Below are 17,572 nucleotides of genomic sequence, written 5' to 3'. Positions count from 1 at the left end.
AGTTATTTAGAAAGCAAGTAAAAGAGTTTTCTGAGTAAAATAAAATAAATAAAACTTCTTTATAATATTAAGACAATAAAAATATATATAATTTATTGAATGTTTATACCAGGTATTCTAATGTGTTGCATTATATTGCTCTATATTCTTCAGTATGATAGCCACTAGATACATGTGCTCACTGAGCACTTGAAATGTGGCATGTCCAAATTTTATATATGCTGTATGTTTAGCTATAAGGTATAAGTACAAAATATACACCACATTTTGAAGACTTAGTATAAAAAGAATGCAATATCCCATTGATATTTTTATATTGTCTACATATTGAAGTGACAATGTATTATTGAATATATTGGGTTAAGTAAATATATTTTTAAATTTAATATATATTTTTTAATGTTTATTTTTGAGACAGAGAGAGACACAGCATGAGCAGGGAAGGGGCAGAGAGACAGGGAGACACAGAATGTGAAGCAGGCTCCAGGCTCTGAGCTGTCAGCACAGAGCCCGACGTGGGTCTCGAACTCACGAACTGTGAGATCATGACCTGAGCCGAAGTCGGATGCTTAACGGACTGAGCCACCCAGGCGCCCCAAATTTAATATATTTTTTTTGTTTTTCCCCTTTAAATGTGAGTGCTAGAAAATTTAAATTTATAACATGTGGCTTATGTTATGTCTCTATTAGATAGCACTAACACAGTACATGTCATTAATTTCTTACATCTAACCTGAGAGATAATAGTCCCATTTTACAGATGAGAACACAGATTTAGAATACAAAGAAAAGGTTATGTAATTTTTAAATATCACATAACAAGTAATTAGCAGAGCCAAATTATATATATATATATTATATATATAATATGTATATATTATATATATAATATATATATATATATATATATATATATATATATATATATATATATAATTGGTACTGTGCTGTTTACCTCTCTGCTATATTCTCAGAATACACGGGGCATGATTTACCAGAATTTTAGGAAAGAGTGAGTGATTCAAGAATTCTATATTTCACCAAGCTATTATTCCCATATAAATGCAACAAAAAATTTTCTTATGTATCCAAAGGCTCAGAAATACATTACCTACATACCTATCATACCAAAATCTCCATCTAAACACTCAATTCAGCTAGTTAGGGGGAAAAAAAAAGAATTGTCAAATGGCAAGTCCATGGTGTGAAGGGAGTGGTAGTGGGTTTTGAGTCTATTTAAGCATTTAATTGAGTCTAATTGAGTCTAACTAATTATTATCATAAGTAGAATTATAAAAGATAAATGTAATCCCTTGAATAATATGTATTATAATTTTAAATAATGTTTTTAAATGTGACAATTTTTTGTGATTTCAAAATCCCAGAGCATAAAAGTAAAAACCAGGGTGTGTGTAGAGAGGTGGAAAAAGGTTGAGAAAGTATGTAATTTAATAATTTCTTCAGAGGTAATCAATAGAATTTATTTCATTACTGAACCTGTTAAGCTGTCAACTATACCCTTATGTCATTAAAAGATATAAAAGTAAACACTAATGGAACTAAAAACAGAATTCACAACTTACAATATCCTGAGGATAGGTATCATAGAAAAATAGACCATAAAATAAAAGAGAGAAAAGAAAGAAAATAGCACAGAATCAGAAATAAAACAGAATCTTTTTGTTTATTTATTTATATATAAAGGGCAGAGAGAGGAGGAGAGAGAGGATCCCAAGCAGGCTCTGCACTGATAGAGATAGAAAGATTAAGAGCAGAAATATGATATAACAAATATAGTCTTAGATTTTATTTTCTGATTACAAAAGTAATGCTGTAGTAGCAGAGTTATGTTTAATGACTCCAAGGCATCTATTTCCATATGCTTTTCTCATTTCTACTTTTCATAGTTCTTAAGTCTCAAATCTTGTTGACTATTTAATATGTTTATATTCATTGACAAGCAGCAGCACAATTTAGAAATGTTAACGTCTCATTTTTAATCATCTCTGTTTAACTTGTGACTACATGTAGTTTTGCTTTAGAATGTAGCAATAACATTATTCTTAAATGGAAGCATTTTAAACACTTTATCTTTCCTAGATCTCAGCCTCTAATTACCTGGAAACAAAATGAAGGCAGTAAGAATACAGGTACAGATACCAACAGGAAAACAATAATTTGTACCCTCAGTATAATGATTATATATATCTTTGATTTGGAGACTATTGTTTCTACATATTTTCTTTAGACTAAAATTTCTTGCCTTTTTTGGAGAAAATTCTGAAATAGCAAACTTGGTGTACCAGAAATCTATCTGCTTATTCTCTTAAATATTATTGATACATCAGTATTCCCAAGCCATAGCAGTTTTGAGGCATAAACTCAGGCTCAATTATAGTCACACAATAGAATGCATTTTTTTCAGGTGTGATCCCATCCATTCTGTATTTTTTCCTTCCAAGATTTTATTTAAATTCAAGTTAGTTAACATATAGTGTAGTATCGGTTTCAGGAGTAGAATTTAGTAATTCATCACTTGTATATAACACCCAGTGCTCATCCCACTTAGTGCCCTCTTTAATGTCCATCTCCATTTAGCCCATCCCCCCACCCACCTCCCCTCAAGCAACCCTCTGTTTGTTCTCTATAGTTAAGTCTCTTAGGTTTGCCTCCTGCTTTGTTTTTATCTTATTTTGTTTTTCCTTCCCTTCCCCTGTGTTCAGCTGTTTTATTTCTTTAATAAAGAAATTTCTTTAATTTCCACATGTGAGTGAAATCATATGCTATTTGTCTTTCCCTGACTGACTTATTTCACTTAGCATGATACACTCTAGTTCCATTTACGTTGTTACAAATGGTAAGATTTCATTCTTTTTGATGGCTGAGTAATATTTCATTGTATGAATATATACCGCATCCTCTTTATCCATTCGTCAGTTGATGGACATTGGGTTTCTTTCCATAACTTGGCTATTGTTGATTTTGCTGCTATAAACATCAGGGTGTATGTGTGCCTTCAAATCTGTATTTTTGTATCCTTTGGGCAAATACCTAGTAGTGCAATTGCTGGTCGTAGGGTAGCTCTATCTTTAACTTTTTGAGGAACCTACACACTATTTTCCAGAGTGGCTACACTAGTTTGCATTCCCACCAACAGTGTAAAAAGTTTCCCCTTTCTTGCATCCTCACCAACATCTGTTGTTTCCTGAGTTGTTAATTTTAGCCATTGTGACTGCTGTGAGGTCATATCTCATTCTGTTGCATTTCTATACACCAATAATGAAGCAACAGAAAGAGAAATCAAGGAATCGATCCCATTTCCAATTGCACCAAAAACCATAAGATATCTAGGAATAAATCTAACCAAAGAGGTAGAAGAGATGTACTCTGAAAACTGTAGAACACTTATGAAAGAAATTGAAGAGGACTCAAAGAAATGGAAAAAAAAATCCCTGTTCATGGATTGGAAGAATAAACATTGTTAAAATGTCTATATTATCCAAAGCAATCCACGTATTCAGTGCAATCCCTATCAAAATATCACCAGCATTTTTCACAGAGCTAGAACAAGCAATCTTAAAATTTGTATGGAATCAGAAAAGACCCCAAATAGCTAAAGTAATGTTGAAAAAGAAAAACAAAGTGGGAGGCATCACAATTCCAGACTATAAGCTGTATTGTAATGCTGTTGTAATCAAGACAATATGTACTGGCACAAAAACAGACACATAGATCAATGGAACAGAATAGAGGACCCAGAAATGGACCCACAACTACATAATCAACTCATCTTCAACAAAGCAGGAAAGAATATCTAATAGGGAAAAAGACAGTCTCTTCAACAAATGTTGTTGGGAAAACTGGACCACTTTCTTATACCATACACAAAAATAAATTCAAAATGGACGAAAGACCTAAATGTGAGACAGGAAACCATCAAAATCCTAGAGGAGAACACAGGCAGCAACCTCTTTGACCTCGGCTGTCGCAAATTCTTACTAGATGTCTCTGGAGGCAAGGGAAATGAAAGCAAAAATGAACTAGAGACTTCATTAAGATAAAAACCATCTGCACAATGAAGAAAACAATCAACAAAACTAAAAGGCAGCCAGCAGAATGGGAGATGATATTTGCAAATGACATATCAGATAAAGGGCTAGTGTCCAAAATCTATAAAGAACTTCTCAAACTCAATACCCAAAAAGCAAATAATCCAGTTAAGAAATGGGCAGAAGACATTAAAAGGCATTTCTCCAAAGAAGACATCCAGATGGCTAACAGACACATAAAAAAATGCTCAACATCACTCATCATCAGGGAAATACAAATCAAACCCATCCATTCTTTAGAAATGCCAGCGCTCTTTCACCATTGACTCCTATTGTTCTTCAGATATTTTTTCCTCTCTACTTCAGACACAAAGCCTCCAATCAACTGCAAGAGAATCACCTGGTTTTTTTTTTTTCCTGCTTTACTTCATTGTGGTAATGTTTCCTGTGTTCCCAACAGGGAATTTTGTCATTCATGCTCATTCAAGATATTGCTGTGGATGTATGCAAGAGAGGTTGCAGTTGCTCTCTGGAGTTGAGTGCTTACAGCTACATCATGATTTTACTACCGATTTGTTGCTGTCTACATGTGAGCTGTGCCTGTGTCCGATGTTGAGGGCACTGATAGGTGAATCATCCCCATCTTTTTTTACTGCTACCAAAGCCACTGGCTCTGTCTTCCATCACTGCTGAAGCTGTCGACAACAATGTCTCTAATGCCTTGCATTTTGAATGATATATATATATATATATATATATATATATATATATATATATATATATCATTGAAAATCTATAAAGTCTATATATATAGTGATTTATTGAAAATCTATAAAATTTATAGTTATTTGAGTTTTGATATTTACTCATTCTTTTATCATAGCCCCTTGCTTTAAGATGCAAGTTGGAGTAAATTAGTACTTTTTTTGGACAGGCATATGATAATTAAGAATCATCTCTTTCTTATGTCAGTCAATAGCATATACTTGAACCAAATCTCTGTCACTTAACTCTTCCTTCCATTTCAGATCAACTGTTTATCAAAGCAATGTGGCACTGGCATAAAGACAAACATACAGATCAATGCAATAGAATAGAGAGCCCAGAAATAAACCCTTCCATATGTGGTTAAATGATTTTTAACCAGAGTGCCAAGACCATTCATTGGAGAAAGGGCAGTCTTTTGCACAAATGGTGCTGAGAAAACTGGGTGCCCACATGCAAGAAAATGAAGTTAGACCCTTACCTTGCATGATATACAAAAATTAACTTGAAATGAATCACGTACCTAAGTTTAAGACCTAAAGCTATAAAACTCCTAGAGCAAAACATAGGGCAAACGCTGCATGACATTGGATTTGACAATGATTTCTTGGATCTGACAAAAAAGGGACAGGCAACAAATGAAAAAAAAAAAAAAAAAGACAAATTGGACTTCAAGCAAACTGAAGATTTTTGTGCACCAAAAAATGTCAACAGAGTAAAACAGAGTAAAAAGGCAACCCATAGAAGTGGAGAAAATATATGAAGATCATGTATCTACTAAGGGATTAATATCTGGAATTTAGAAAGAATTCCTAAAACTCAGCAACAACAACAAAAAAAACCCCAAACAACCCAATTCAAAGATGGGCTTGAATAGACATTTCTCCAAAAAAGATATACAAATGGCCAAGAAGTTCATGAAAAGACACTCAATATCCCTCATCATTAGGGAAATGCAAATCAAAACTACAATGACATACCATCCTACAAACCCAATATGATGGCTACTATAAAAAAAAACAAAATAAAAAATGTTCTTGAGGATGTGGAGAAATTGGAATGCTTGTGCTGTATTAGTGGGAATGTAATCTGGTCTAGCCACTATGGAAAACAGGTGGTTCCTCAAAAAGTTAAAAATAGAATTACCATATGATCCAGCAGTTCCACTTCCGGGGATATAACCAAAATAACTGAAAACCCAGTATCAAAGAGATATTTGTACATCTATGTTTATTTCTGTATTATTCATAATAGCTAAACAATGGAAGCAACCCAAGTGTCCATCTATGGACAAGCAAAATGGAAAAGCAAAATGTGGTATTATACATACAGAGGAATATTATTCAGCCTTTAAAAAAAAAGAAATGCTGGGGGTGCCTGGGTGGCGCAGTCGGTTAAGCGTCCGACTTCAGCCAGGTCACGATCTCGCGGTCCGGGAGTTCGAGCCCTGCGTCAGGCTCTGGGCTGATGGCTCAGAGCCTGGAGCCTGTTTCCGATTCTGTGTCTCCCTCTCTCTCTCTGCCCCTCCCCCGTTCATGCTCTGTCTCTCTCTGTCCCAAAAATAAATAAACGTTGAAAAAAAAATTAAAAAAAAAAAAAGAAATGCTGATATATGCTACAACGTGGATGAACCTGGAGGACATTATGGTAAGTGATGTAAGCTAGTCAAAAAAAGACAAATACTGCATGATTCTACTTAGATGAGATACTTAAAAGCAGTCAAAATCATAGAGACAGAAAGTGTAATGTGGTTGCCAGGGGCTGGTGGGAGAGGGGAAAGAAGAGTTATTGTTTAATGGACATAGCATTTCAGTTTTACAAGATGAAAAAGGCTATGGAGATGGATGGTGGTAATGATTTCACAACATTATGAATATACTTAATACCACATAACTGTACATGTAAAGATGGTTGACATGGTGAGCATAGTACCTTCTAGTTCCATCCAGGTAGTTGCAAATGGCAAGATTTCATTCTTTTTGATTGCTGAGTAATACTCCATTGTATATATATGCCACATCTTCTTTATCCATTCATCCATCGATGGACATTTGGGCTCTTTCCATACTTTGGCTGTTGTTGTTAATGCTGCTATAAACATTGGGGTACTTGCGTCCCTTCGAAACAGCATACAAATTAGTCAGAGAAAGACAAATATGACTTCACTCATATGAGGACTTTAAGACACAGAACAGATGAACATAAGGGAAGGGAAGCAAAAATAATATAAAAACAGGGAGAGGGACAAAACATAAGGGACTCTTAAATATGGAGAACAAACAGAGGGTTACTGGGGGGGTTGTGGGAGGGGGGATGGGCTAAATGGGTCATGGGCACTAACGAATCTACTCTTGAAATCATTGTTGCACTATATGCTAAATAATTTGGATGTAAATTAAAAAAAATTTTAAAAAAAGATGGTTGAGATGGTGAATTTAATGTTATGTGCATTTTATCATAATAAAAAATTGAAAAAAGATGTTATCAAACAAAATGGAAGACTCATTTCAGGTAGCTAGGGAGGCAAGCCAGTTGTGTATGCACATAATAGGCATCCACATTAATGAGTGCATGGCTATCTTAAAAACAATTTCATAGACTTTTTTTAATGTTTATTGATTTTTGAGAGGAAAAGCAAGGAGGGGTAGAGAGAGAAAAAAAAGAGAGAATCTCAAGCAGGCTCCTCACTGCCAGTGCAGAGTCTGATGTAGGGCTCAAACTCACAAAGTGTGAGATCATAACCGGAGTCAAAGTCAAGAGTCAGATACTTAACCTATTGAGCTACCCAGGCATCCCTTGTAAATGTGTTTTTTCCACAAAGTGAACATTTTTTAGAGAGGGGATCAAAAGTGTTGCGTGTGGATGAGCATTTCAAGTTTTTGTGAGGTTTTCTTTTGGAAGAGGCTCTCCTCTCTCTTTCTTTCCTCCATCCTCTTAGGTTCCTATTCTTTCTGGTAAAATTATTATTTCTTTATCTCTGGTAGAATTATTATTATTATCATTATTATTATTTATCATCATCATTGTGGTAAAAAGCACATAACATGAAATACACCCTCTTAAATTTTTAAGTGAGAAGTACAATATTAATAACTATAGATGTATATATGGTCTGCTCTTCTCTTTTCCTTCCCAAGGAGAAGCCAGGAGGTAGGAATTTCCTCTCCATTGTGTGATGTTGTGCCAGGGAGAGGGATCATGGCAAGACAGTGCTGTGAATTTTCCCACCAGCTTCAGTGTGGCCGTGCGCTCTCCTGGGGAGCAGGAGCCTATTACCTGTCTGGGTTTCTCATAAAGGGACTTGGTCTGCATATTGTTGAATCAGTGATTCTGTCGGAGGAGAGAGGGTCTGTGGCATCCTATGCCACCAAATTGCTGTCATTACTCCTCTGTCATTCCTCTGTTTAGTACTTGTTCTTGTTACCCACAGAGGCTTTTATGGTTTGAGTACTTGAGAATGTGATTGCCAACAAATCATGCTCTGTGCTTTTTATCTGTATTGAAGGAAACAGTTAAGAGATAAAGATGTAATGATAGACACTATTTATTGAGCACTTGTACTGCATCAACAGTTATCCTGAGTCTTTAGACAGTGATATTTAATTTTCACAAAAAAACATTGTGGATATGTTACTCATATTTTCCCAATTTTATAGAAGAGGAAACATATTCACAGAGAACATATTTAACTTGCCCCAAATTATGCAGCTTATTAGTAGAAGAACTGGGAAGGGAAGCAGGAAGTTTTAACTCCAAAGCCCATGCCCGGGAGCCAGCGACAGTACATGGTAATTGTCACACTTGTGTAGCTTACCTCGGTCGTTGTTCTAGAAGTAGAAAACAATAGGAAAAAACAATACAAGAACATAAAAATAGAAGAAAACTCAGGAAATCCTCAAAATTCAGTGTCCAACTTGGAACATGCATTAGGTGAAGGGGTTTTTGTTGTAATTTGTTTGTTTTTGCTGTTGTTCTGGTTCTGTTTTTAAAGTTATTTTTATTTTTCATAGTTGAAAAGTATTTTTTTTGTTTAAAAACAAGCAGTTTCAAAACACTCCTCATATTCTCTTTGTTGTAAATAAGAAAAAAATAACAGCTTTATCTTCTAGAAAAATAATGAAAAGAGAATACAATTGGTGTTTTGCCAAATTCAAATATGGATCTCCCTGAGAGTCTGTGATAATTAAGATATAGTAAGGGTATTTTAGGTTGAAATAATATTAGAAATTATTTTTAAGATGAAAGAGGTTTTTGTTATTTTGCAGCTGGTCCTGTCGGGTCAGATTGTCATGAATATTTTTCTTCATTTCTAGCCTCCTCCTTGTGAAACAGCTCCTGTCATAGCAAAGGTCCTGGAAGTCCAGCCACCTGTTCCTTTATCTGCTATACCCTAGAGCAGCCCAGCAAGCTTCCTAACTTGGATCCTGGAGTCCTGTTGTCCCTGTTCCCACACAACTACCTCTTCCCGATTTTCTGTGAAGATAGCTGGGGATCAGACTTGAGCTGCTGGTAGGTAAAATCAAGTGTTTTTTTTCAGCTTAATTGTCCTCCAAGAGGTTTTAGCATAAATATCTCCATCGTATTTCTTTATTATACCAACCATGGTCGTTAATATTTATGAGAATATTTGTCAGTTTTGTGATTTCAAAATGCTATAATTGTTTTGATAACACACTGAGATTGACTGACTTTTCTTTTACTTGTATTCTTTTGTGATATGTCTGTGTCCTTTGCTTTTCTGTTAACATTTGTTTTATGGTTTGTAAAAATTCCTAGCAAATTGAGTATATTAACTCTTTGCTTTTCAAATAATTTGTAAATATTTTCCCACATCTCTAAAATTGTCTCACTTCCAGATATGGTTTTTGGGTGCATCGATGGTTTTGATTTATCAAGTTCACATTATGCTTAAAGTAGCTCATGCTTCAAGCTTATATTTCTTAGTTTTATAAAAATGATCCTTCTGTTATATTTTATCTGTCTCCCATTGTATATTTTATCTATCTCATCTAAATTAAGAGGACAACTGATTTCTGGGGAGATTACATTGTATGAGCTAGGGAACTCTATATTTTTAACTGTGAGTTGGAGAACCCAGTGCCATTTATTTTTCTTGAATACATTTGATTTTTGTATTTTCTCATTAAGGGAAAAACTGGTTTTTGGTTTGATCTTTGATGTTCTGTAAGCATTTTGGTTTACATTTTATTCTCAATCTCCATATCTTCCCCCTTCAGGAGACTGGCAGTTACTTTAGGAGATAGTTCTTCCACCTTCTTCCTTTTCCCTCTTAGCTCTCCTTGGCACCACCTTTCCTTGCTCTTGACTCTCACTTATAATTCACTTTCATGTAATTTTCCTCAGAAATATCCCAATCTCATAGGATTTTTAATAAACTTTTTATGGGAGTATTATATGCAGAAAAGTGTACATATATTTTCTCAAAAAACGCATGTAGTTAGGACCCTAATAATTAAAGAGTCTTGTGAACAACCCAGAAATCCCCCATTTGCCAACACCCAATCAGTATCTTTACTCTTCCCTCAAATTAACCATTGTTCTGATATACCATAGATTAATTTTTTCTGAGTGTTATATAAATAGAAATATACAGTATGTACCAACAACATAATATTGTTTTTTTGCTCAGCATTATGCTTATTTTTGCATAATTTTCCATAATTATAGATCATTCATTCTCATTGCTGTGTGAGAATTTTGTTGTTGGTACACATTTGGGTGGTTACTGATTTTTGGCTATAAATAATCATTTTGCTATGAATATTCCAATACATGTCTTTAGGGGAACATGTACATATCATTACAATCTGATTAGCTTTTCTTAGATTTCCTGGCTTATTTTTGACCTTCTGACTGCCTAGATTGGTCTACTATTCCCAGAAACCCAGTGATTGAAGACCCAAATTTGAATTTTGAAAAACAGGGCTATGGATTAGGCAAATGTAGGCCAGCCTGGTTATATGTATATAATAATGTTCAAACATATAGTTTTTTGCACTAAATCTTGTGTGTGAAATAGTCTGGATAAGGAAAAAAAAACTTTAAATTTGGATGAGAGAGGTGCCTTTTCTGACACGGCTTCATTTGGAAGTTGTTTTGGCTGAGGTTTCTTACGTACTAAGTCATTTGGGGAAATTTATTTCCTAATGAACATAAGCTAGTAAGATATTTTAGTATAAAACTAATTCATACAGGAGCACATTTTTAGCTGGTTTCACTTGGATAAAACCCAGATATTTGTCCTTTTTGATGGAACTGTAGAATTAATTTATTTATAGTTCTTGAGTGTTATCCATGGATTATTGTGACATACATCCTGGGAACACTTGTGTTGAGTGAATGAGAATTTCTCAGCACAGGAGACTAGAGCAACCTCATGTGAAGTCACTCTCAGGACCAGTGTGACTGACTCTTGCCCTGAGATCTGTTTTTCATATGTTCAGTGATGTTCTGCATTCAGCCTGCGGCAGAGCCGTACCACTTAATTTTGGGAGGCTTTCTACTGGGCATCAGTGATTTCCTTTCCTAAACTGCAAACACAACTGCCCCTTCTGTGGAGGAAAGCAGACAGGTTTGCCTTGGCCAAAGTCTAATGGCCCAGAGTCAAGCCCTTAAGTGCTTTTTCAAGTGCCCAGGATTGGTCTGTTTGGTAGCCCAAGAAGGAAATTACCCAGTCATTTCTGTTCTGGCATTTACCAGTACACAGATGTTTCTTTTGATTTTGTAGGAGAACAAACTTGAACTGGCACTTTTCCTGGAGAGGAGGATACAACTGGTAGGAGATATAAAATATTTCGTATTGACCTAGATGTATTAGAGAATATATTATGAAAAATAATACTCGATAATATTTTTATCCAAGTGTTCCTTGTCTGTTTCACATAATAGTGTTAGAAACTCCCACAAAACTCTAGCAAAAGCTTGAAATTTACAGGTATCTGTTCCAATGTTTCTTAGTATGTGGACCAAAGCCCTAGTACTTGGGACTAGTCTTTGGGAAAGGGGCCTAAGAATTTCCATTTTTATCAGTCATCTCAGGTAATTTTGATGTACACTAACATATGAAGACATATGGCTTAAACTCCAAAGCACACTCAGCTGAATTTACTAGCTAAAATCTGTTTGAGAATAGGAGGAAATTTAAGTGACAACAAAATGATACCAATTTACCTGGATCAATTGAAATAGTTAAGCATTATTTTAATTGTTTAATTTTAGTCGTGCCCTAGAATTTTTTTGTAAGGCTTTAGAGATATAACTTAGAATGGACTCTGTGTGGTGTAACTGTCTCATGAACACATTCATTTATCAGAAGCTAAATGCTTTTCAGTTTGATCTTGAATAGACCTGCATTATATACAATTCCATTCTGTAGACAGTAAGGTTATGGTAGACACATGGTGCACAAGGAGCTAGGCTGCTGAGGTCTTCTCCAGGACGCACTTTTTTGTCTAGCATCATTACTTTGTCACATTTTAGTTCAACTTTTATAACATTGCCATGAACTGTTCTTCACTCTTGTTGCCATAGAGGAGCAGATGAGGAGAGAAGAGAAAGACAAAAGTGAATGAATTTTTTTTAATCTATTAAATGGGAAACCTGGTCTACAAGAGTTAAGAGGAGCTTGTGTCTAAATTCCATGTGCCTTGTTTTTTTTTAGTAACCTATATGTAAGCTTATCTGTTTACATTTCTTAAATAATTATCTTTTTGTACCCATTCATCAGTTGATGGACATCGGGCTCTTTCCATAATTTGGCTATTGTTGAATGGATAAGGAAGATGCGGTACATATATGTATATACAATGGAATATTACTTGCCAGTCAAAAAGAATGAAACCTTGCCATTTGCAACAATTTGGATGAACTAGGGTGTATTATGCTAAGTGAAATTAGTCAGAGAAAGACAAATAATAAGTAGTAAATAAATATAAATGATAAATACATCATATAATTTCACTTATATGTGGTATTTAAGAAACAAAACAGATGAACAGAGAAGAGGTAAGGAAAAAATAAGATAAAAACAAAGAGGGAGGCAGCCGCTATAAGAAACTCTTAAATACAGAGAACAAACTGAGGGTTATGGAAGGGAGGTGGATGGGGGGATGGGCTAAATGGGTGATGGGCGTTAAGGAGGGCACATGTTGGGATGAATACCAGGTTTTACATGTACGTGATAAATCACTAAATTCTACTCCTGAAACCAATACTACACTATATGTTAAGTAATTAGGATTTTTAAAAACAGTATCTTTTCATAAAGAAGTTATAATACTTCTATATATACTTCCATATATAACTATATATATATATATAATAGTATAATACTAATACTGTTAAAAACAGTATCTTTTCATAAAGAAGTTTAGGGGTGCCTGGGTGGCTCCGTTGGTTGAACGTCTGAATCTTGATTTCAGCTCAGGTCATGATTACAGTTTGTGGGATTAAGCCCCATGCCAGCCAGACTTTGTGCTGCTGGCAGGGAGCCTTGCTCTCCCTCTGTCTCTGCCCCTCCCCTGCTCACATGCACTCACACACTCTTTGTCTCAAAATAAATAAATAAACATTTAAAAAAAAAAAGAAGTTATAATGTTTGGATTTGGCTTCATACCAAACATGTGCTTTCAGTGTTAATCTTAGCAGTATTATTTCCTTTTTAACATTTCTTTCCTTGCTGTCACTTCCTACCCTGAGGATTTAAGTTTTCCATGTCTCTGTGAATGGCAAAATCTTAATTATATCCTGATTGACAAAATATAAACCAAGCTTAATTACTAGTACCAGATACTATTCTCTAAATTTTTCTCTATTTTAAAAAAAGAATCAGAATAACGTCTCTCAGCTATTTAAGATAACTTTTAGACAGCACCAAAAGCATAATCATCCACAAACTGAACTTCAAACTGGTTTATGCTATAACTTTTTATAATTTGGAGTGTTTAAGAGTTTGAGTATTACTTTATTGTCTCCATTTGATTTCTGCTGAGCTATAGTGTAATAGCACTTTGCCTTTGTTAATTGTGTAAATGTGGATTTATGGACTTTATATTTTTAATTACAATTTTAGGAAGGTTTTTATAAATTACTATGTACTCATTTATTCATTCTTTCAACAATTTATTTTAGAGTACTGATTGTTGGTCAGCCACTCTTCTTTGTACTGGAGATACAACGGAGGACAAAATTGGCAAAAAGCCCTGATCTCATAGAGCTTTTTGTAGAGGGAGGAGATAGGCAATGAAAATAGCAAATATGAACTGTAAGTTAAAAAAAATATTGCTATGGGGTAAAAGGAGTGGGGTAAGAGGGGTGGGAAAGGTTGGTGATGACCTTCATGCTTATGATCTTGCTTACATACCACAGAGCATCAGAATTAACATTGGGATGCTAAATATTATTTACATTGGGTCTTTTACTTTATATAGTGTAGATACCTGTGTTTTATTTTCTAATTTATAACTGGGATTACTGATGTGTTTCAAGAATCCCCCGAATTTAAAATTTTCCTAAAATATGGCCTTATCTGGATAGTCTACTTGGAAAGTATAGCTAAGTGAAGTTAAAAAAAATTTTTTTAATGCTTATTTATTTTTGAGATAGACAGAGCGTCAGCAGGGGAGGGGCCAGGAGAGGAGACACAGAGTTCAAAGCAGACTCCAGGCTCTGAGCTGTCAGCACAGAGCCCGACACAAGGCTTAAACTCATGAACCCAGAGATCACGACCTGAACCGAAATCAGATGCTTCACTGACTGAGCCACCCAAGTGTCCCTAAGTGAAGTTTTATTTAAAAAGACAGACACTTAAAATTGTCTCTATTGGTTAAAGTGGGACCAGTTGGCATATTAAACCCCAGTAGAAAATTAGTACTTGTCTTTTTTTTTTTTGGGCACTGAATTTATGTTAAAGTTGTAAATTTAAAATGCATTTAAAATAATGAGTTCTCTCACTAAAGAATTTTCTTCTCACTAAGAAATAAATTTCAGTGAAAAATTTTCTGAGTCATTAAGAGTTTGAAAAATGGCTTAGACTCATACTTAGAATGAGGAAGGAGAAAATTGGGCAACTTAAGTTATCTTTAGAGTGCTTGCAGTAAGATCTGAATACAACATCGAGTAAATGGGCTTTGGGCCAATAATGGACATGAAAATAGGCTACCTATGTCCCCCTCCAGGAGACTGTTGCCCAGCTATCAACTCCTTCAGGGTGGGCCTCCATTGCAGAGTGTCTCCTTACCTGATGTCACGTCCTTCTTATAGAAGGCCACAACTCACGACAGCCAGGCAGACATTAAAAGTCTACTATTTCAGCCCCACATGGACTGTTGTGATGGGCCATGTGTATTCTACAGACAACTGACTACATAATTTTCAGGGCTCAATGCAAAATGAAAATGTGGACCACTTTATTCAAAACTTACTAAGAAGTTCAAGGAGATGACAGTGGAGTAATGAACAAGCACAGAGCACTTCTGTTGCACCTACACAGCTTGTAAAGCTGACCCTGGCTCCACAGCATCCCTGGTTGCTTGGCCAAGGTGCTGTGAGGCTTGCATTGCAGTTCTACCTGGATTCCAAGCCAAGTCTTGTGTAACCAACCAATTACCTTATCCTAAAAAATATAAACTATACTTTTGCTGGTTCACTTATAGCTCTAACTAACATGATATGAACAACTCTGGTATCTATAATTCTGTTTTATATGTTATATCCTAATGTTTTACAGTGTAATCTCTGCCTTCCTACTTAAGTCATCATGAATATGATGCTTTTATTCATCCAGTTCATTTTTGCCCTTACACAGAGGTACCTCCAGATTCTTACTCAATTTGAGAGAAGACTTCTATAAGAAAAAGAGTATGAAATTACAAATACAAATTTGGTATGCAAATTAATATTTGCTTAAAATGAGAAAAGAAATAATAGTAAACATGAATTTAAAAACCAGACAAATGCCATGTATATAGGAGTTTTCTGACTGAGCTTTAACCAATCTTTTTAAGTTAATGTTTTTGGCTTCTACTAGGATACTTCCTTCTTGTTATATGTGAATTTTGGTATAACTAATAATTGTGAAAAATATACCAAACTAATAGTTCAACTCACTTGTACACAGCTGATGATTGGAAGAATTTTCCAGACTAGTTTCTGCTTTCATGCATTTCAAAGCTTATATTTTCTCCACTATTTCATTGCAAGGCACCATAGGACATGTTCATGTTAACATATACATTCTAGCCCTGAGCCTTTGTGTTAGTTGCTGGGCCTGTGAGCACAATGGGCAGGAGTATTTCTGGAAGTCATTCCTATACTGGGTCTGCTAGCAATATCTTAACTATATGTGGAAGGGACTGTGAAAAAATAAATATATCCCACTAAGTCAACAATAAATGTATCCCCAACTCAACTCCTTTGTTGAATTCTCAGTATGCCTATGGCTGCTCCAACACTACTGGATCATAAGGGAAAGTGTGACAAAGAAGTCAGCATGGAAAGTGACCTTAATTGATTACAGTTATAATATCTTATGTTTTTCAGATTTTGTAAAGATATTATTATGTGCATACATTGTTAGGGCACATGCAAGAATTCAGAAGAGTAAATATACTCAACTTGTTTACACTGATTACAGACCTGATCCTCTTTAAGGAATTTCTGACCTCCACAGTTGATGTTTTTCTATGACAATAAGATGCTGATGCCCGTCTTTTTTCAGGAAGTAAATAAATGCAAAGACTGTAGGGAGCTATTTAACATTATTTGTAACTAATGAATCTTCATTCTTAAATAATGAACCAGTGTTAATTTTTTTAATAATTATTTTGTTAAATTCAGGGCACCTGGGTGGCTCAGTTGGTTAAATGTCTGATTTTGGCTCAGATCATGATCCCACGAACTGTGGGATTGAGCCCCTCCGCAGGGGCTGATGGCATGGAGCCTGGTTGGGATTCTCTCTCCTTCTCTCTCTATCCCTCCCCCACTCATGTACACGTGCTCTCTCTCTCTCTCAAAATAAATACATAAACATTTAAAAAAAGAAGAAGCTTTATAGTTTAAAAAAAGAATTATTATTTTTTTTTTATTAAAGGAGGCAGGCCCATTACAATATTGTCACATGGAAATTTACTCTTGCCTCCCCCCCCCCCCTTTCTTTTTAGTGTTCTTTCAAAGTAAACTTTTGCAATTTCTTCATGTTGGTCCTCACTGATCAATTAAATATTCATGGCTTGGTCCATACCTTTTTCTCCAACAAATTTAGATTTTATTAGATCTATTCAATAATAAAAATATGTACATTTTTTGAATATACATAATACGTCAGAAACAATGCTAAGGGCTCAGAGTATTACTGAGCTTATTTATTCCTTAATAACATTCTGAGGTGGTATTTCTATTTTCTCTGTTTGAAGGAATGGAGACTGAGAAAGCCCAGAAGCCCAATTTCACACAGCTAGTGAGTACAAATATCCAGAATAGAATTTAGAGTTGCTTGACCCCAGTTTGTGATCTTGACCATTTTATTATGCTATTTTTTCTTTAGAATCCTACTAGCTACTCTGTAATATGACTTATTTAATCTTATTAATACATCCTAGTGAATATACAATCTCTAGCACTAGTAACAATATAATATTTTTTGTTTGTTTACATCTAGATGTTGAGATCTGAAGGCAGCGGATAGTTTTTGTATCTTTGAATTCTCATCTTCTATAACCTAGAGAAAAGAATACGGCATG

At 35.0% G+C, this 17,572-nt stretch overlaps 1 long non-coding RNA gene across 3 annotated transcripts in view; it reads left to right on the top strand.

Annotated features, from left to right (window-relative positions):
* LOC123599212 overlaps window positions 1–17,330 on the top strand; it is a 197,978-nt gene extending 180,648 nt beyond the window's left edge. For 2 of the 3 annotated variants that reach the window (XR_006713043.1, XR_006713044.1), the window contains 2 exons: window positions 9,128–9,323; window positions 11,563–11,611. This is a non-coding gene — a long non-coding RNA (uncharacterized LOC123599212). Of the gene's footprint in view, window positions 1–9,127; window positions 9,324–11,562; window positions 11,612–17,245 lie in introns of those variants that run through there. The other variant, XR_006713042.1, reaches the window with a different exon arrangement.
* The last annotated feature ends 242 nt before the right edge of the window (window positions 17,331–17,572 follow it).

Source organism: Leopardus geoffroyi, chromosome C1 (assembly GCF_018350155.1).
Source record: "Leopardus geoffroyi isolate Oge1 chromosome C1, O.geoffroyi_Oge1_pat1.0, whole genome shotgun sequence".
NCBI classification, from domain to species: Eukaryota; Metazoa; Chordata; class Mammalia; order Carnivora; family Felidae; genus Leopardus; species Leopardus geoffroyi.
This window is presented reverse-complemented; position numbering and strand designations above follow the sequence as displayed.